Raw genomic sequence first — 19,023 nt, forward strand, 5'->3', positions numbered from 1 at the left:
GCATCGATCTCATAAAATAGATTTTATAATTGTCCACACTTTGCAGATGAGGGAACTAAAGCACAACATGTTTTACAACATGTTAAAAATCACAGTTAGAGATAATGTTATGATTCAAACCCAGATGCTTTCTTCCTGGACTCAGCACTCCTAGTCTCTTACTGGACTATTTTTTTCAATGACCAGAAAAATAGTCCATGTTTCCTAGAAAATAAAATATAGCACGTATTTTATACATTGTATATACTTATAGCTGCACTTGCCCTTGCCCTCCAAATACTATATGAAAAATTAATATAAGAATACTTACAGCAAAATTGTAAACAATCAAAATGTAAAATAATATATAAAAATCTTTTTTTTCTTTTTTTTGAGACAGGGTCACCCTCTGTCACCCAAGCTGGAGTGTAGTGGCACAATCTCAGCTCACCGTAACCTCCGCCTTTCGGGCTCAAGCATAAAAGCCTTTACTTAGTTTTACTTGGGTAGGGGTTGAGTTTGACTTATATAAGAAACCAGGTACTAGAATACTCACAAGCCTAGAAAAATAATATATAATAAATATGATAAATTTTATAAATTATTTAAAAACTTTTACCTGTTAAATACTAAAATACCTAAGTACCAATTTAGCAAATGTCAAATAAAATAGTAAAACAGAAAGTAATTTTCATTTGTGCTACAGTTTTTGTCAAAGTTGTAAGCATAAATGTAACTACTGTGTGAATAATTATAAATAAAGCAGAAATCAAATAATACCTGGGTTAGCTTACACTAACCAAATAAGAAATTATTACAAATAACTTCATGTCAAGGTTCTAGCACTGTAATGATTTTAAATTAGAAAACATTTCTGGGATAGGTTGCTCATTTAACATTTTTAGGATCTGTCAATACGATCACTTTTGGTATGAAACAGCCTATTTATTTTGATTAGAGCAAAAATCCCCCAATGAAACAACGAAACAGAAGCCAACAATAACACTTGACTAACCAATTGCCCAGCAGGCTACTCCATATCCTTGAGGATTCAAATGGCAAAACAAAGACCTGAAAATGTCAGCGTCACTTGCAGATTTCCGACACACCTTTTAAAAATAACTTCTACAAATGTTGGAAAGCTAAGATATGATCAACTGACCTAGGACTCTCTTTGTAGTTTTTATATTACCAGAAAAAAAACATTGTCTATAATTTCCGTGATAGAAATGGAAACTTTTGTATTCCCACCATGAAATAGACTAAGTCAAACCTTTTGTGTTAAATATCTCATAAAAGTTGAAGAAATACATTTGTTACCTGTTATTAGAGAGAAAATGGTTACCTATAAATTATTTTGCTCATGAATGATTGAAATTCTCTGATAGGATATTTAGTAAATTCAAAGAAATAACTTTTAATATACTTATTATTTTCTTCCCCCAAATCTATCTATTGTGTGAATGTCTAACCAAGCAAGAATAATTCTCAAATTAAGTTGGATTTTCAGAAAAAAAAAAAAAAATTTGGAAACTACATAATTTAAACCAAAAGTTTAATTCAACAGAGAAATATTGAGGGTGAATGTCAGATCTGCTTCAGGATGAGGTAATCATATATGCCATGAGTATTTATTTGCATTATTTAAATATGCAATTAAATGTTTGCACATCTAAGCAAAAATAAATACATAAAAAATAAATATATACTCACTAGTAAGTCCCATCATTACTTTTACTAAAAAATAAATCGTGAAGAAAAGGTTATAAAAAGTGCTATTTCTCTCTTGATATCCATACCATGATCCTGAAATGTAATAGAAGTATAATTCCACATATACTATAAACACGAGAAACACATTACTGTTAGTATCTGTATAATTTATAATTATAGAATAACTTGGCTTCAGAAACAGACTCCATTTTGATCTCTTTGTGCTGTGATCACTTGAAAGCATTTGCTATTTCCCAGGAAGACACAGAGATTCTTACTCCTATTTATCTCTTATTGTGTCCTTTCAGGATTTGTCTACATTCCCAGATTTTGAGAAAGACATAGTTTCAGATTTGAAAAAGATAGAGAATCTCTAACTCCAGAATTTCTATTTTAAACACAAAGAAAAAGAGCCCTAAGGAACTAAGAAGTCTAGAGATGGTTAAAATTGTATTTTTCTCTGTATTTCCCATATACTAGATATGCTAAATATAATCTGCATGGAATTATGTCTCAATACATCTAAAATCCAGTTGTCTGGGACTCAGAATGCTTGTAAAGAAGGTGGCAGTAAATTAGGATTGTCTGAATCTCTATAAGTACGATAAGATGACTAACCTTTGAGGGTTTGAGGCTAATAATACAGTTAGGAAATCATTATACTTTTTTATTATTTAAGTTGAGAAAAATGAAGGCTGGTGCTAACACCTGAATGAAACTTTTTGTTTTTCCTTAATTGAAACTTGGATGGAAAGTTTCAGAAATAATAGTGAAGATTTATTTCATTCAAATTTTTGCTTTAAGTGCGTTACATTATTACATTAACTTTTAACACATCTTTGAAGCAGATGAATTATTTTTCTTTCCTTTTAAAGGTGAGTAAATTTAGCAAAGAGAGATTAAAATATTTTACAACATCACATAAATTTTAGCATCTGGTTTAACCCCAAGCAGTCTTTATCAGGAGACAGTTGGAGAGTGTCAAAGAAAAAAAATACACCAGACAAGTTAGATAGATAAAGAAGACTTTAACACTATTATGATAGTGGAGAGAGGTGGAAGTCAACTTCCCAGAAACAAAAGGCAGGGGAGTTGTTTTTAGGTGCTGTGTGAGGTATTGGAAATGTACTGGAAAATGCTATGGAGAGGTAAGTCAACGAGATTAGACCATCTGTATTTGCTAATTAGCACTAACCTATGTTAGGTTCCTACTCTCTCACCGAGACTGGCAGATATGGCTCCTGATTTTCATGGTGATTACATCTCAAAAGAATGGCTCACAGGTCCTGGAGAAAGTCTTTTCTGAGTTGCAAAACTGGCAAGGGGCCAGGAGAAGATTATATCTCAAACAGGAAGGTAGATAATTTTGTAAGTTTTCTAAAGTAAATGCTCTAAGAAAAGAGAGGTCAGAGGTTTATAGTAATGAATAAAACTTTCTTAAGTTGAGTAAAGCTGAGGGAAACATTTAGGATGTATTGGTTAACAGAAAGCTGAAGAGATATGTAATGGATGGATGGATGAGTAGGTTGGTGAGTGGGCGAATACCTACCTAATCTAGTGCAATTCTCAAGCAAACATAATTTTGTAAGGAAGAACTTTAGACAGATTATCTTCACCTTATTTGTTACAAATATCTGTTAGTAAAAACATGCAATCTTGGTATACTTTTCTGAGAGGTCATTTTTATATCCTGTTTTCTTTCTTTGTTTTAATTTTTTTTTTTTATTGTACTTTAAGCTCTGGGATACATGTGCAGAATGTACAGGTTTGTTACATAGGTATATATGTGCCATGGTGGTTTGCTGCACCCATCAACCTGTCATTTAGGTTTTACGCCCTGCATGCATTAGGTATTTGTTCTAATGCTCTCCCCTCCCTGGCCCCCAGGGAGTGAGAACATGTGGTATTTGGTTTTCTCCTCCTGTGTTAGTTTGCTGAGAATGATGGTTTCCAGCTTCATCTATGTCCCTGCAAAGGACATGAACTCATTCTTTTTTATGAATGTACAGTATCCCATGGTGTATGTGTGCCACATTTTTTTTTTTTTATCCAGTATATCATTGATGGGCATTTGGGTTGGTTACAAGTTTTTGCTATTGCGAACAGTGCTGCAAAAAACATATGTGTGCATGTGTCTTTACAGTAGTGTCCTGTTTTCTTTCATTCATTACTTGTAAAAAAAAACTTGATAATACCTGTGATTACTAATATTAGGTATCAACTTGATTGGATTGAAGGATGACTAGATGGCTGGTAAAGTATTGTTTCTGGGTGTGTCTGCGAGGGTGTTGCCAGAGGAGACTGACACTTGAGTCAGTGGACTGGGAGAAGAAGACCCACCCTCAATGTGAGTGGGCACTATCCAATCTGCTCCCAGCGTGACTAGAACAAAGCAGGCAGAGGAAGGTGGAATAACCTTGCTTGGCAAGTCTTCCTTTTTTCCTTCTTTTTCCTGGGCTGAATGCTTTCTTCTACTCCTCCTGCCCTTGGACATCAGACTCCGGGTTCTTCAGCCTTTGTACTCTGGGATTTGCACCACTAGCATACTCTGGAGAGGTGGAGCTCTCGGGCCTTTGGCCACAGACTGAAACCTGCACTGTAGTCTTCCCTGGTTTTGAACCTTTCTGACTAGGACTGAGCCACTACCTGCTTCTGTCTTTGCCAGCTTGCTGACAGCCTATTGTGCGACTTTGCCTTGTAATCATGTGAGCCAATTCTCCCTAGCAAACTCCCTTCCATGTGTAGATATATCCTATTAGTTATGTGCCACTGGAGGACCCTGACTAATACAATATCAGAGAGATATCCTGTACCATTTAGAGAATTTTCCAAAGGTTTCACCAGAATATCTGCTGATGTATCACACAATATAGAGCAAGAACAGAAAATTTCAGTTTATTGTTGAATTTGTGATAGTGTCTCTAATCCTTCATTTATTCTTCATTTATATATTCATATTTATACATTCAATGGATATATTAAGTGACTACTATATGACTGACAATGCCCTTTCTATGCTGGGACTGTAGTTTACAGTAATCTCTCACATATTTCAAAATAGGCAGAACAGAATAATTTGAAAGTTTCTCACAAAGAAAAAACAAATATTTAAGATGATGGATACCAATTACACTAATTTGATCTTTACAAACCATGTCAATGTATTAAATTATCACATGTACTTCAAAAATACACATACCTATTATGTATCAATAACAAAATAAAATAAATTTTACATAACCCATGAAAATAAATAATATTTTACATACAGCAACTATGAATAAAAATGAAAGCAGTGTATGAATATAATCATATAGAGAATGAAAATGTGCTTTTTTTGTTTTGTTTTGGATAATTTAACTTATGTATGGTATAGTAATCTCTGAAGCGTGGGAGCATGGGCAGTGCTCATGATCCAGGAAACTAATAATACAATTTCCTTGAGATGTGATTAAAGAACAAGTAGAAAAGTATGTCTCAGTCAGAAAAGAAAAGTGATAGATGACCTAAGAAAGAACAAAGGATCAGACACTGAGGACTTCATAGACCATGTTATGTGTAGTTTGCCGATTATCCTCAGTTTGAGAGTATACTCTGCATGGGGTTTGAGCAGGGATATGCATCAGGTAAACAGGCAATTTTATAGAAAGTCTATGATTATTTTGACAATCTCCAACATTTTTCAGAAGTAAGTAGCTCGTAGCTATGCCTCATGAATAAAGGCTCTGCTATAACACTTAAGGTACATTTTAAACTGCAAATTCCAAAGTTTTCTTTCTAGTTGTTTACAGCAGAGGTCCTCAACTGTAATATTCTGAAGGATCACAATGTTTCACTTCTGCTTAGGATGTAGAAAGTTGGAAAGAGTACCTCTCTCAACTAACAAGGGAAAAAAAATCAGCAAGTGCAAAAGAATGGAAATCATAAAACAACATTCTCTCAGACCACAGTGCAATCAAGTTAGAACACAGGATTAACAAACTCACTCAAAACCACACAACTACATAGAAACTGAAAAACCTTTTCCTGAATGACTACTGGATAAATAATGAAATTAAGGCAGAAATAAATAAGTTCTTTGAAACCAATGAGAACAAAGACACAACGTACTAGAATCTCTGGGACACAGCTAAAGCAGTGTTTAGAAGGAAATTTATAGCACTAAATGCCCACAGGAGAAAACAAGAAAGAGCTAAAATTGACAACCTAATATCACAATTAAAAGAACCAGAGAAGCAAGAGCAAACAAATTCAAAAGCTAGCAGAAGACAAGAAATAACTAATATAATAGCAGAACTGAAGGAGAGAGAGACACAGAAACACTTCAAAAAAATCAATGAATCCAGGAACTGGTTTTTTGAAAAGATTAAAAAAATAGACCACTAGCCAGACTAATAAAGAAAAAAGAGAGAGAAATCAAATAGCACAATAAAAATGATCAATGGGATATCACCACTGATCACACATAAATACAAACTACCATCAGAGAATACTATAAACATCTCTACACAAATAAACTAGAAAATCTAGAAGAAATGGATAAATTCCTGGACACATACACTCTCCCAAGACTAAATCAGGGAAAAGTTGAAACCCTGAATAGACCAATAGCAAGTTCTGAAATTGAGCCATTAATTAACAGCCTACCAACCAAAAAAAGCACAGGACCAGATGGATTCATAGCCGAATTTTACCAGAGGTACAAAGAGGAGCTGGTACCATTCCTACTAAATTATTCCAAACAAAAGAAAAAGAGGGACTCCTCCATAACTTATTTTATGAGGCCAGCATCATCCTGATACCAAAACCTGGCAGAGACACAACAAAAAAAGAAAATTTTAGGCCAATATCCCTGATGAACATCTATGCAAAAATCCTCAATAAAATACTGGCAAACCGAATCCAGCAGCACATCAAAGAGCTTATCCACCACGATCAAGTCGGCTTCATCCCTGGGATGCAACGCTGGTTCAACATATGCAAATCAATGAACATAATCCATCATGTAAACAGAACCAAAGACAAAAACCACATGATTACCTCAATAGATGCAGAAAAAGCCTTCCATAAAATTAAACACCCCTTCATGCTAAAAACTCAATAAACTAGATATTGATGGAACGTATCTCAAAATAATAAGAGTTATTTATGAAAAACCCACAGCCAATATCATATTGAATGGGCAAAAGCTGGAAGCATTCCCTTTGAAAACCGGCGCAAGATAAGGATGCCCTCTTTCACCATTCCTTTTCAACATAGTTTTGGAAGTTCTGCCAGGGCAATAAGGCAAGAGAAAGAAATAAAGCATATTCAAATAGGATGAGAGGAAGTCAAATTGTCTCTGTTTGCAGATGACATGATTGTATATTTAGAAAACCCCATTGTCTCAGCCCAAAATGTCCTTAAGCTGAAAAGCAACTTCAGCAAAGTTTCAGGATACAAAATCAATGTGCAAAAATCACAAGTATTCGTATATACCAATAATAGACAAACAGCCAAATCATGAGTGAACTCCCATTCAAAAATGCTATAAAGATAATAAAATACATAGGAATACAACTTACAAGGGATGTGATGGAATTCTTCAAGGAGAACTACAAAACACTGCTCAAGGAAATAAGAGATGACACAAATAAATGGAAAAACATTACATGCTCATGGATAGGAGGAATCAGTATCGTGAAAATGGCCATACTGCCCAAAGTAATTTGTAGATTCAGTGCTATCCCCATCAAACTACCACTGACTATCTTCACAGAATTAGAATAAACTACTTTAACTTTCATATGCAACCAAAAAAGAGCCTGCATAACCAAGACAATTTTAAGCAAAAAGAACAAAGCTGGAGGCATCAGGCTACCTGACTTCAAACTATACTACAAGGCTACAGTAACAAAAATAGCATGATACTGGTACTAAAACAGATACATAGACCAATGGAACAGAATAGAGGCCTCGGAAATAATGTCGCACATCTACAACCATCTCTTCTTTGACAAATCTGACAACAACAAGCCATGGGGAAAAGATTCCCTATTTAGTAAGTGGCGTTGAGAAAACTGGCTAGCCATATGCAGAAAACTGAAACTGGACCCCTTCCTTATACCTTATACAAAAATTAACTCAAGATGGACTAAAGACTTAAACATAAGACCTAAAGCCATAAAATCCCTAGAAGAAAACCTAGGCAATACCATTCAGGACATTGGCATGGGTAAAGACTTCATGACTAAAATACCAAAAGCAATGGTAACAAAAGCCAAAATGGACAAAGGAGATCTAATTAAACTAAAGAGCTTCTGCACAGCAAAAGAAACCATTATCAGAGTGAACAGGCAACCTACAGAATGGGAGAAAAGTGTTGCAATCTATGCATCTGGCAAAGGGCTAATATCCAGAATCTACAAAAAACTTAAATTTACAAGAAAAAAGCAAACAACCCCATCAAAAAGTGGGCAAAGTATATGAACAGACACTTCTCAACAGAAGACATTTATGCAGCCAAAAAACATGAAAAAAAGCTCATCATCACTGATCATTAGAGAAATGAAAATCAAAACCACAATGAGATACTATCTCTCACTGGTTAGAATGGTGATCATTAAAAAGTCAGGAAACAACAGATGCTGGAGAGGATGTGGAGAAATGGGAATGCTTTTACACTGTTGGTAGGCGTGTAAATTAGTTCAACCATTGTGGAAGACAGTGTGACCATTCCTCAAGGATCTAGAACCAGAAACACCATTTGACCCAGTAATCCCATTGCTAGGTATATGTCCAAAGGATTATAAATCACTGTACTATAAAGGCACATGCACACGTATGTTTATTACAGCACCGTTCACAATAGCAAAGACTTGGAACTACCCAAATACTCATTAACGATAGACTGGATAAAGAAAATATGGCACATATACACCATGGAATTCTATGCAACTGTAAAAAAGAATGAGTTCACGTCCTTTGCAGGGACATAGATGAAGCTGGAAACCATCATTCTCAGCAAACTAACACAGGAAGAAGAAACCAAACACCGCATGTTCTCACTCTTAGGTGGGAACTGAACAATGAAAACACTTGGACACAGGGAAGGACACATCACACACTGGGGCCTGTCGGGGGGCGGTGCCAGGAAAGTGATAGCATTAGCAGAAATACCTAATATAGATGATAGGTTGATGGGTGCAGCAATCCACCATGGCACACGTACACCTGTAACAAACCTGCATGTTCTGCACGTGTATCCTAGAACTTAAAGTATAATAAAAAAATTCATTCAGAGTCATTTTTCTTTCAAAAAAGAAAGTACAAAATCATAGCTTTACTGGAACTCATCAGTAAGATGAGATTTTAAGGCAACCAAATAGCCTAAATTCCGGGAACAGGGAGGTGAAGCATCTTTTTGAGATGTGGAGTATGTAAACTATTTCACCTGTGGCAGAGTGCAAGAGAAAGGAGAGACTGCCATTCAAGTGTGTAAGAATAAGTTGCCTAAAACGAGATAAATGTTAAAGGCCATGTATGAGTTAGTGTAAGAGTATTAAACCACTGGGAGCTCAAATGTAAGGGGATTTCCCAAGAGCTTCTAAACTCCTTCCCAGGGGCTTCCACTAGTTTCTCATGACAAACATGAAAGATCTGTTTTCATAGGTAAATTATACATTATTATCCATAATGCCTATATTTTATATATATGATAAACATCATAAAATATACAGTATAGTTAAAATTAGAAAATAATAAATAATACATAAATCATTCTATTTTATCATTCCATTGTAACGACATGCTGGAGATCCATTTGTTTTTGACCATATTAAAAAAAAGTTGACTTTGATAGTGTTTCTTCAAATTCCTACCAAGATAAATACAATTAGTAATACCCAATTATTTTATTTTTATAATCTAGATTTACTAAATACTTAATTTTAATTTTATTTTTACAATCTAGTTTTAATAAATATTTTAGTTTTACAATATAGTTTAAATAAATTCTGTGGGATATACCTCAGTCAATCTGCATAAATTCTACATAATTATAAGTGGTAAAGAGGCCTGTAATATATTCTTTTGATTTATTTTTTAAAGCAATGTGATCCAAAGAAATGTGGGCTGTTTTATATCCCTAACTCACCAACTTAAATAGTAATTTTAAAAGTTTTATGGAAAACAAATGAAAAACCTCACTAGATATGTTTTAAGTACTTTTTTTAAGAAATAAAAAGTATTCTGCAAAATATTCAGTAGTATAAGCAGATAATGCGCCATTATCCCTGTTGTAATCAACCTATTTCTTCTGAACAGTGGTAGTGTGGTCATTTATACACTTGTGTTTCTTAATGTGTTTGTTTTTGCTTAACTTTGTCTAAGTCTCATGATTATGATTATTTTGGCAGTCTCCAAAACTAGGTCGCTTAATATTCCCAGATTTACTTGGCCTTTCTTAGTTTATACTTGTTGTTATATCTGGGTATGATTGATAAATTATATCTTCACTGAACACACAAAAATCTTTCAAAATATCTATAATAGCACATATACTTTAGAAAATAATTATTAGTGTATCGATACATTGATATTGTACTGTAAGTCATTCTAGGGCAAGATGTATGTTGTCAATTTTTTTATTCTCGAGATCGATGATAATAAATGGTGGACACTCATAAACTAATGCTGAATTGTTAAAAATGTTTTATTTCTATATTTATATATGAAACTTCCTTAGGTAAAAAGCACTTTTTCTTAACTAGCTCTCTCATTTTCTCATTAGCTAGCTCTCTCTCAAATTAAAGTTGAATAAATTTTTAAATATTAAATATAATTTTAATTTGGAAAAAATACATTTCCAAGTCCACGGTTTGTCAGATGCTTTCACATAATAACTTATTATTGGTTCTCTACTTCCTTAACTTCTCTGTATTTTTAGGCAACATGAGTCTTCTTAAGTTTCAAAGTATATGATAAAGTAGTTTCTGACTCTATTCTCTCAATTTGTTTTATTCTTTTTTCTCTTTCTCACAATACTTCTCTTCTACCTTTTTAGTAGTTATAGGAGCATCTCCAAAGCTTTATTGTTATTATGTTACATTATTTTCCAAAGTTTTTAAAGAATTTAATATGCAAGCTATTCTAAAGGGAAATGAAAAGAGCTAACACCTTTTGGAAAATTTGATGGTGACAGTAACATGAATATATAATGGGATTTCAAATTTTATAGTATTAATTCAAAAGTTAATAACAAAAAGAAACATTACTATCACATTCTAAAATAACTCAAAGCATGAAAAATATGTACTTATAAAATATTGCTATCACTAAGGGTTAATCAACTGCCTTTTATCCATAAGAGACAGAAGCAGAGGATGCTGAAGGACAGAGATTGAAGTACTGTGCCATTTTCTGTCTTCTCTTTATGGGACCAGAATATTAAGTGACCTAGTACATGTACATTCAGTTAAGGTGTTGTTCACAGGTACAATTCAGAAAGGTTGACGTAAGACACTGGTTAAACCACATAGAAGCTGCAATAAATATAAAAGGATTGAAATCATATGAAGTGTATTCTGATCAAAATGATATGAAGTTAGACATTAATAACAGAAAGGTGTTCAAGAAATATACGGATACATAGAAATGGAAAATCAAACAGCACACATACTTCTAAATAAATAATCTGGATAAATTAAAACCCTCGTATACTGATGGCAAAATTATAAAATTGTTTAGCCACTTTGGAAAAGCAATGTCGGCTCATGAAATTGTTGAAAATAGAGAATGCTTCATATGATTCAATGACTTCATTTCTAATTATATATCAAGACAAACGAAAACATACTTTCATGTAAAACTTCTCATGAATGCACATAGCAGCTTTATTCATGAAAATCAAAAAGTACAAACAATTCAAATGTCTATCAACTGATAAATGAATGAACAATATTGAATTGTATATACATTCAGACGTCTAGAAGAGAAGATTTTAAATGTTCCTGCCACAAGTAATGATGAATGTTTGAGGTGACGGATTTGCTTATTATTCTGATTTGGTCATGTATCAAAAATCATCTTGTAGTCAATAAGTATGTATAATTTTTAAGTGTTAATTAAGAATAAAATAAAACATCAACAAGAAATACTAATACTACATAAAAAGATCTTGAAAATCTTGTATTACGTGAACAGGCCAGTCACAAAAGAACCACATATTTTGATTCTATTTACCTAAAATGTCCATTACAGGAGAATCCTATTTTAGTAGGTGCCAGGGGCTCAGAGAAATACAGAAAGATTATGAATGCAGTGGAGTCTTTTCTAGGAGCAATTAAAACATTTTAAAATTAGATAGTGGTGATGTTTGTGCAGCTCTGTTAATATGCTAAAAACTACATAATCATAAACTTAAAAAATAGAGACTGTCATGGTATGTGAGTTATCAACAAAGTTGTAAGAAAAATAATTACAGGTAAAAAACTGTAGCTGGAAGTGTGTTTAGCAGAAGACATGGGAAACCTGGCTGTATTGGGAGTGAGCTACACTCACTGTCCAGCATCTGGACAAAGGTCCTTCATTTCTGAGTGAGGCAGTAAAGACGCATGATAAAGAACACCTACTCTTCCATCAAATAGCCCTAATAAAAATTCCAACTTTGCTGTTTATTAGTATCATAAATTTTATCTAGTTTCCTCATGTGTAAATGGGATGTATTGGATTGTTGTGAATGTTAAATGAACTAGAACATGTAAAGTATCTAAGCATGGGTGGCACATGATTAATGTTGGCTATTATTATTTTAGCAGACAGGATGTGAATCAATAGCAATCACCCTCTAATTCAGGACACCACCTTGCATTCAGTTATGATGTCTGTTAGTCTTCATTATTCTGTGACTGCTTCTTAGTCTTTTCTTATTTTTCATGAACATATGTTTTGACAAGTACTTGTCAGATATTCTGTAAAATGCTCTTAATTTGGATTTTTCTGATATTTTTCTCCTGATTAGACTAGAGTTACCTGTATCAGAGAAGATTACCACAGAATGAGAAGCCCTCATAACATATGATATCAAGGGGTACATGATATAAATATGACATTACTGATGACTTTAACTTTGATCATTTGGTTAAAGTAACGTCTGACAGGCTTCTATAGAAAATTGCTATATTTCCCTATGTATCCTTTATTCTCCAGAAATGAGGCACTAAGTCCAACCCATTGACTTAGTGCCTCCTTCTAGAGGAAAGGGAATCTACATATGTTTGAAATTCATCTACAAGAAAAACATTTTTTCATTTTTCCTATTTATTTATAAATGTTCATTTATTTGCGTCAATATGGAATCACATATCAGTATGGATTCTATTTATTTTATATTTTATGTTTATGGTGGGCAGGATAATGGCTTGCTAAATATGCCCATAACCTAATTCCCAGAACCTGTGAATGTTACTTTACACTGCAAAAATGGATTTTGCTGATGAGATTACAGTTAAGGACCTTAAGATGAAACAATTATCCTAGATTGTCTCTATGGGGCCATTCTTCTCATATGAGACCCTGAAAGTATGCTTTCCTGATTCTGATAAGAAGGAGATAAGACTTGGGATGAATAGATTCTTTTTATCCTTATAATTTTGCCTTATGTTGAATATTATGTGAATCAAATATACAATATGTAGCTTTTTGTGTCTAGCTTCTTTCCCACAGTAAATTGTATTTAAATTCATCCATATGGTTCTGTGAATCAATAACTCAGTCCTTTTATACCTCTGAATAGTATTTCATTGAACAGATATACGTTTATCCATTTACTGGTTGAAGGGCATCTTGTTTGCTTCCAGTTTGTGATGATTATGAGTAAAGCTGCTATATACATTGATGCACAGAAATTTATATGAAGATCAACTTTTTAATCACAAAAATTGATAGAAAATACCATAATTGCTGCATGAGCTGTTATCTTAAACTTGGAATATGGTCCTCTCAAAGAAAGCATAATGATGCTTGTCATATCTAGTGACCTTCTGCCTATACATTTAATAATCAAGTCAATTTTAAAACCTAGTTTCATGTGTTATCTCATTTTATTTTCACAGTCTCAAATAATATATTACTAACCTCACCATGTGTATGCTCATCTTAGAGCAGTTTTTATACCATATCCCCTTATATTTTATAAATATATACATTTGTGTGCGTGCATATGTGTGAAAACTTCAACTATTATCAACAATTATGCTTAGTGGTTTTCATGAAATTATGTTGCTCCCTTTAATTGTGGGCGGGACCTGTGACTTCTTTCTAACCAACTGAACATGGTTAAGTTAAAAATGATTAGGTTACACAATTTGTCTAAAGTGAAGGGATATCACTTCCTCCTGTGATTAAGTTATGTTTTGCAAGACTGCGTCTTAACCAATTGAAGGTAGAAGATTTCACCTTTGCTGGCTTGAAGTAAGCTGCCTATTGTAAAAGGGCTTATTAAAAAAAGCTCAAACGGCAAGAAACGGAGGGCAGCTCCTGGTAATTGGGAGTGAGTCCAACAGCCAGTAAGAAAATTAGACCTCAGTTCTACAACTCCAAAGAGATAAATTCTACCAACAGGCTCATGGAGGTTGGAAGCAGATCTTTCCCTATTTGAGCTTCTGATGAAACCGTGGTCCAAGTTCTACCTTGATTTCAGCCTCGTAATTAGATCTGAAACAGAGGATCCAGTTAGGTGAATCTTTAGCTCTTGGACCAAGGAGACATTGAGACAATAAATAGGTGTTCCTTTAAGCTGAAAAGTTTATGCAAATTTATCATACATCAAAGAAAACTGACATAGATTTGTTTATATAGTTTTTCAGGTTGTGTAACACACAAGTCTACGGAATCCCATTCACATCATGCTCTAGCGTTATGTAATGCACTGCCTACAAAACGATATGACAGTTGTTTCTTCATACATTACATTTACTGAGAGGAAGTGTTCAAATCTTGCTCGGCTGTGTGTCCATACAAGCCTTCTTATATGCTATAAATTTTCACTGAGTTGAAACGAAACAAATTGCACTGGGGAAAAAAAACAGACAACCCTTTGTAAATGTCCAGCACACTTTATATTTTTTATTAACTCTTTTATGTTAAAAGATCCTTGGAGATCATCTAGTCCATTTTTCATATTTTATAAAAAAATATAACACAGCTTCATTCTGTAACTTGTCAAAGGACACATTTTTAGTTAATGCTATAGCTGGGGAATGTTTTATGAATTCTGACACTTAGTCTTATGCTCTGCCTACCATATTATTCTTCCAATTTTCCATCATGTGTGTTATTAAATTATTATATTCTATTGATGAAAGTCGATATAAAATACAAAACGTATTTGAAAAAGCTATAAATGTAATATTTAGTTTTTGAATAACATGATCTCAGAAGAAATATAGATATTTTGATGAGATTGTATTGACTTTTCAAAAATATTAATATATTTCATGGTTTAATGTAAAATCTTAATAGTGAATCTTTTTTATCAATGCATGGGAATTGTGGGACAATTGTTAATGGGTTCACATGTTTCAGCACTTATTGTGATAAAAAATACTGACTACCTTTACTATGGACTATCTTTATGAGTGTATTTGTATAGCAAACAGCTTGAAAGAAAGAGCTAGTGTTTTCCTCCACAGGGAAAATAAATAAATAAATAAACAAACAAATAAATAAATAAAATAGGTTCCTTGGGCCAGATGGAGTGGCCCACCTGTATTTCCAGCACTTGTGAGTCAGAGGCGGGCCAATCACATGAGTCAAGGAGTTCAAGGTCAGCTTGGGCAACATGAAAAACCTTGCCTCTAAGAAAAATACAAATTAGCCAGGTGATGGCATGCACCTGTAGTCCTAGCTACTCAGGAGGCTGAGGTGAGAGGATTGTTTGATTCTGGGAGGTTTAGGCTGCAGCAAGCAAAGACCATGCCACTGCATTCTAGCCTGGGTGACAGTGGAAGACACTGTCTCAAAAAAAAAAAAAGTTTTCTAAAATCAGGTTTCTCTCATGTAATGCCACCAACTGAGTGTATAGGTATCACATTATCTTCATGAGTCTTTATGAACATGTGGGCTTCAGAAACTCTAGTTACAGCTCTTTTGTGAATGAGAATGTTCATTTTGTTTTCGGAGCCAGGACTCTCCTATCTTATGCAATTATCAATAAAATAGTGGCAAGCCCATTTATTAGGTTGCAAGTAGAGAAGGTTAAAGATCCTTCACAGCTGTTGATGGTAAAATATTGTATTTTCTACATAGTACATTTTCTTATTTATTCAAAGAAATGATAAAAATAAGTAAAGGAAAAAAATTATATGGTCAAGAAAAAATATTAATTTTCTCATTTGGGGTACTATCTCTCATCATCCAATAAATACATATTTATATGTACATATATACACATATATTTATATATGTATATATACATATATAATATATAATAATTATGTATTATATTGATATATAATATATTATATAATAAAAATATATAACATAATATATAAATGATATATAATATATAAAATAAAATGCATATATAAAATATGTGTGTGTATAATATATAATATACATTATATTGCATATTATATATCTTATATACATATATTTCTATATGTATATGGACAAAGTCACACACATATTTATAATGTTATTTTATCTTCTAATTCAGTGTTGTTATTCATCTAGCTTTAAGAATCCTTGCTTCAACAATTTCAATTTTTATATAAGTACATTTTAAGTAAATTTCTGTTTTCTCCAAGAGTGATCTTTCTTTAACATCACCTGAATTAAAAAAAAGCAAGATAGAAAAAAAATAGTTTGTTCTCAAAATTACTTTGCTGTTTAATTTTCAAAATTCTAACCATTGCAATTTTTGTTTACCTCCTGTATGCTATATTTTATATATATATATATATATGTATTCCACAAAGTAAAGTTTCTGTGGAAATCTGTATGCTAATCTATTTTTACTAAAGTCAAGAAGAATATGTAGTTTATACTTTAATAAATGTTTCATGCTAAACTTTCAGAAATGTATGCCTAGGTTAAAAAATTGGCAGATAATACATTTTTTATAATGATACTAAAATTTTAATTCAGCTTTTTGTATTATGCAATGGCTTCCAGGCAAAGCTTGTTTATTTTTTTCCCTCAGAAATTGCCTCCAGAGATATAATTCTTAAACTATACTAAATTAACATTACTGCTGTTTTATGAAAGCCATGTTATTCATAACATACTCATTTGTCTGTTTGTGGTTCTATTGGGATAGAAATACTGTTGGCTTTACAAAGACCTTCTGCCATGGTTACAGAGTCCTGCTGTGAAGTTTAAAATGTGTGTAATTCTGCAATATTTGTGAAAATAATCACACTGTTTACATGCAGTGATAATGTTAATGAAACTAGGTCATCATCTTTAAACAAATGTTTAACCCTATTAGCAGAATAAATATTCACTGTTGAAATAATTTGCTAATTGCCTTCCCTTGATTCAGATACTCATTGGCATTTGATCTTTTATTCATTGTATACATTGCTTTATTTAGGTTTAATTATACTTTTACATTTAAATAATATTTATTCTTATGAATTTTAAGATAATACTATTTAAGGCAATACATGCTGGGCATCAGAATAAAAATATATTTTTAGATATTTCTGAATACGGACACATAAATCAGATTATACTCACATATTATATTTTAAATTGTGTAATTTTATTTGATATGTTTGGCACATTATTCTAAGGACTTTGATAAAATAGTTGTTAGGATTGTACTGAATTTTATTTTCTTATTTAAGAATTGAACTATAATAGGATAGTTAAAAGCATAAGTTGTGGGGTCTTACAAACTTAAAATAACCTTTTAACTTCAGCACCTACATTTTGGACATGTAATTTACTTCTGTACATCTGTTTTCTTTTCTGTAAATTAAAAATAGTTATAACTACTGATGTACATTGTTATGTTTACTAATGAAACAATACTTATAAAATACTTATGGAAATTCTATAAAATACAAAGTACTCAATACATACTAGCTCTTCTCATAATAGTAGCTATTATTTTAATCAATTCCTACCATTGTACATGGCACTGTTTAAAATTTCTTACAATTTTAGGTAATCTTTAGACATATATAATGTTGAACATATAGAATTATGCAATACATGAAATTATAAAAATAAAAATCATGGTTTAAAGCATACTACTAAAGATTCTGAATTAATTATGGGAGGGAACCCTTGATAAATGCTGTAATGACTTAGAGTTGTCTCTGACTGTATGGGAGTAACATAGTTTGGTTCTGTGTTCCCACCCAAATCTCATGTTGAATTGCACTCCGCACTGTTGAGACAGGGGCCTGGTGGGAATTGATTAAATCATGGAGGTGGATTTCCCCCTTGCTGTTCTCATGATGTTGAGTTATCATGAGAACTGGTTGTTGTAAAGTGTGTTGCAACTATCCCTTTCGCACTCTCTCTCTCCTTCTTACTGCCATGTGAAGGTGCTTGCTTCCCCTTTCCCCTTCTGCCATGACTGTACATTTCCTGATGCTTCCACAGACATTCTTCCTTTATAGCCTGTGGAACTGTGAGTCAGTCAAACCTCTTTTCTTCATAAATTACCCAGCCTTAGGTAGTTCTTTATAGCAGTATGAGAATGGACTACTGCAGGGAGCTTCCTCCATCTGATACAATAGAGTTTTGACATTTTAAACAATACCTTGGAAATTTGAGCAATATAATGCCTCCTTATTTAAATGTGAATTTCTTTCATTTTGAATGAGTAAGCTTTTATTTAATTACTTTCCATGGAGAATTTAGTGTTTATATGTGAACTGGCGAGCTTGTGTACATAGTTATTATTTATATCATCATAAAAATATCACTTTTTTTATGTGTTGCTAATAGTTTCCTCAATGTATTTCCTCATGAATTTTTTTCTAATATTTTAAAAAATGTATTATTTAAGCCATTTATCATTTTATTAAAAAGTACACATATACTACATATAATTAATTATAAAAATAACACGTGAAAAATAAAAATAAATACTTTACTAAGTGATAATAATTGTTCAAATGTAAATAATTCTTATTTCAGACACCCTCACCCATCCATTGGTTATTCTGACATACCTAGAAGATTCTAGGAGGAAAGAATGTTCTTCATAATTACACATTGTCTACCTACAAGTTTTATATTAATTTAAAACATTAATATGAGGAATTTAAAAAGAAATTAGTTTATTTATTCTTAAATTAAAAAAAAATCAGAGGCACTATTTTATACCGTACT

The sequence above is a fragment of the Colobus angolensis genome, unplaced genomic scaffold (genome assembly GCF_000951035.1).
Source record: "Colobus angolensis palliatus isolate OR3802 unplaced genomic scaffold, Cang.pa_1.0 Scaffold261, whole genome shotgun sequence".
Classification (NCBI taxonomy): Eukaryota; Metazoa; Chordata; class Mammalia; order Primates; family Cercopithecidae; genus Colobus; species Colobus angolensis.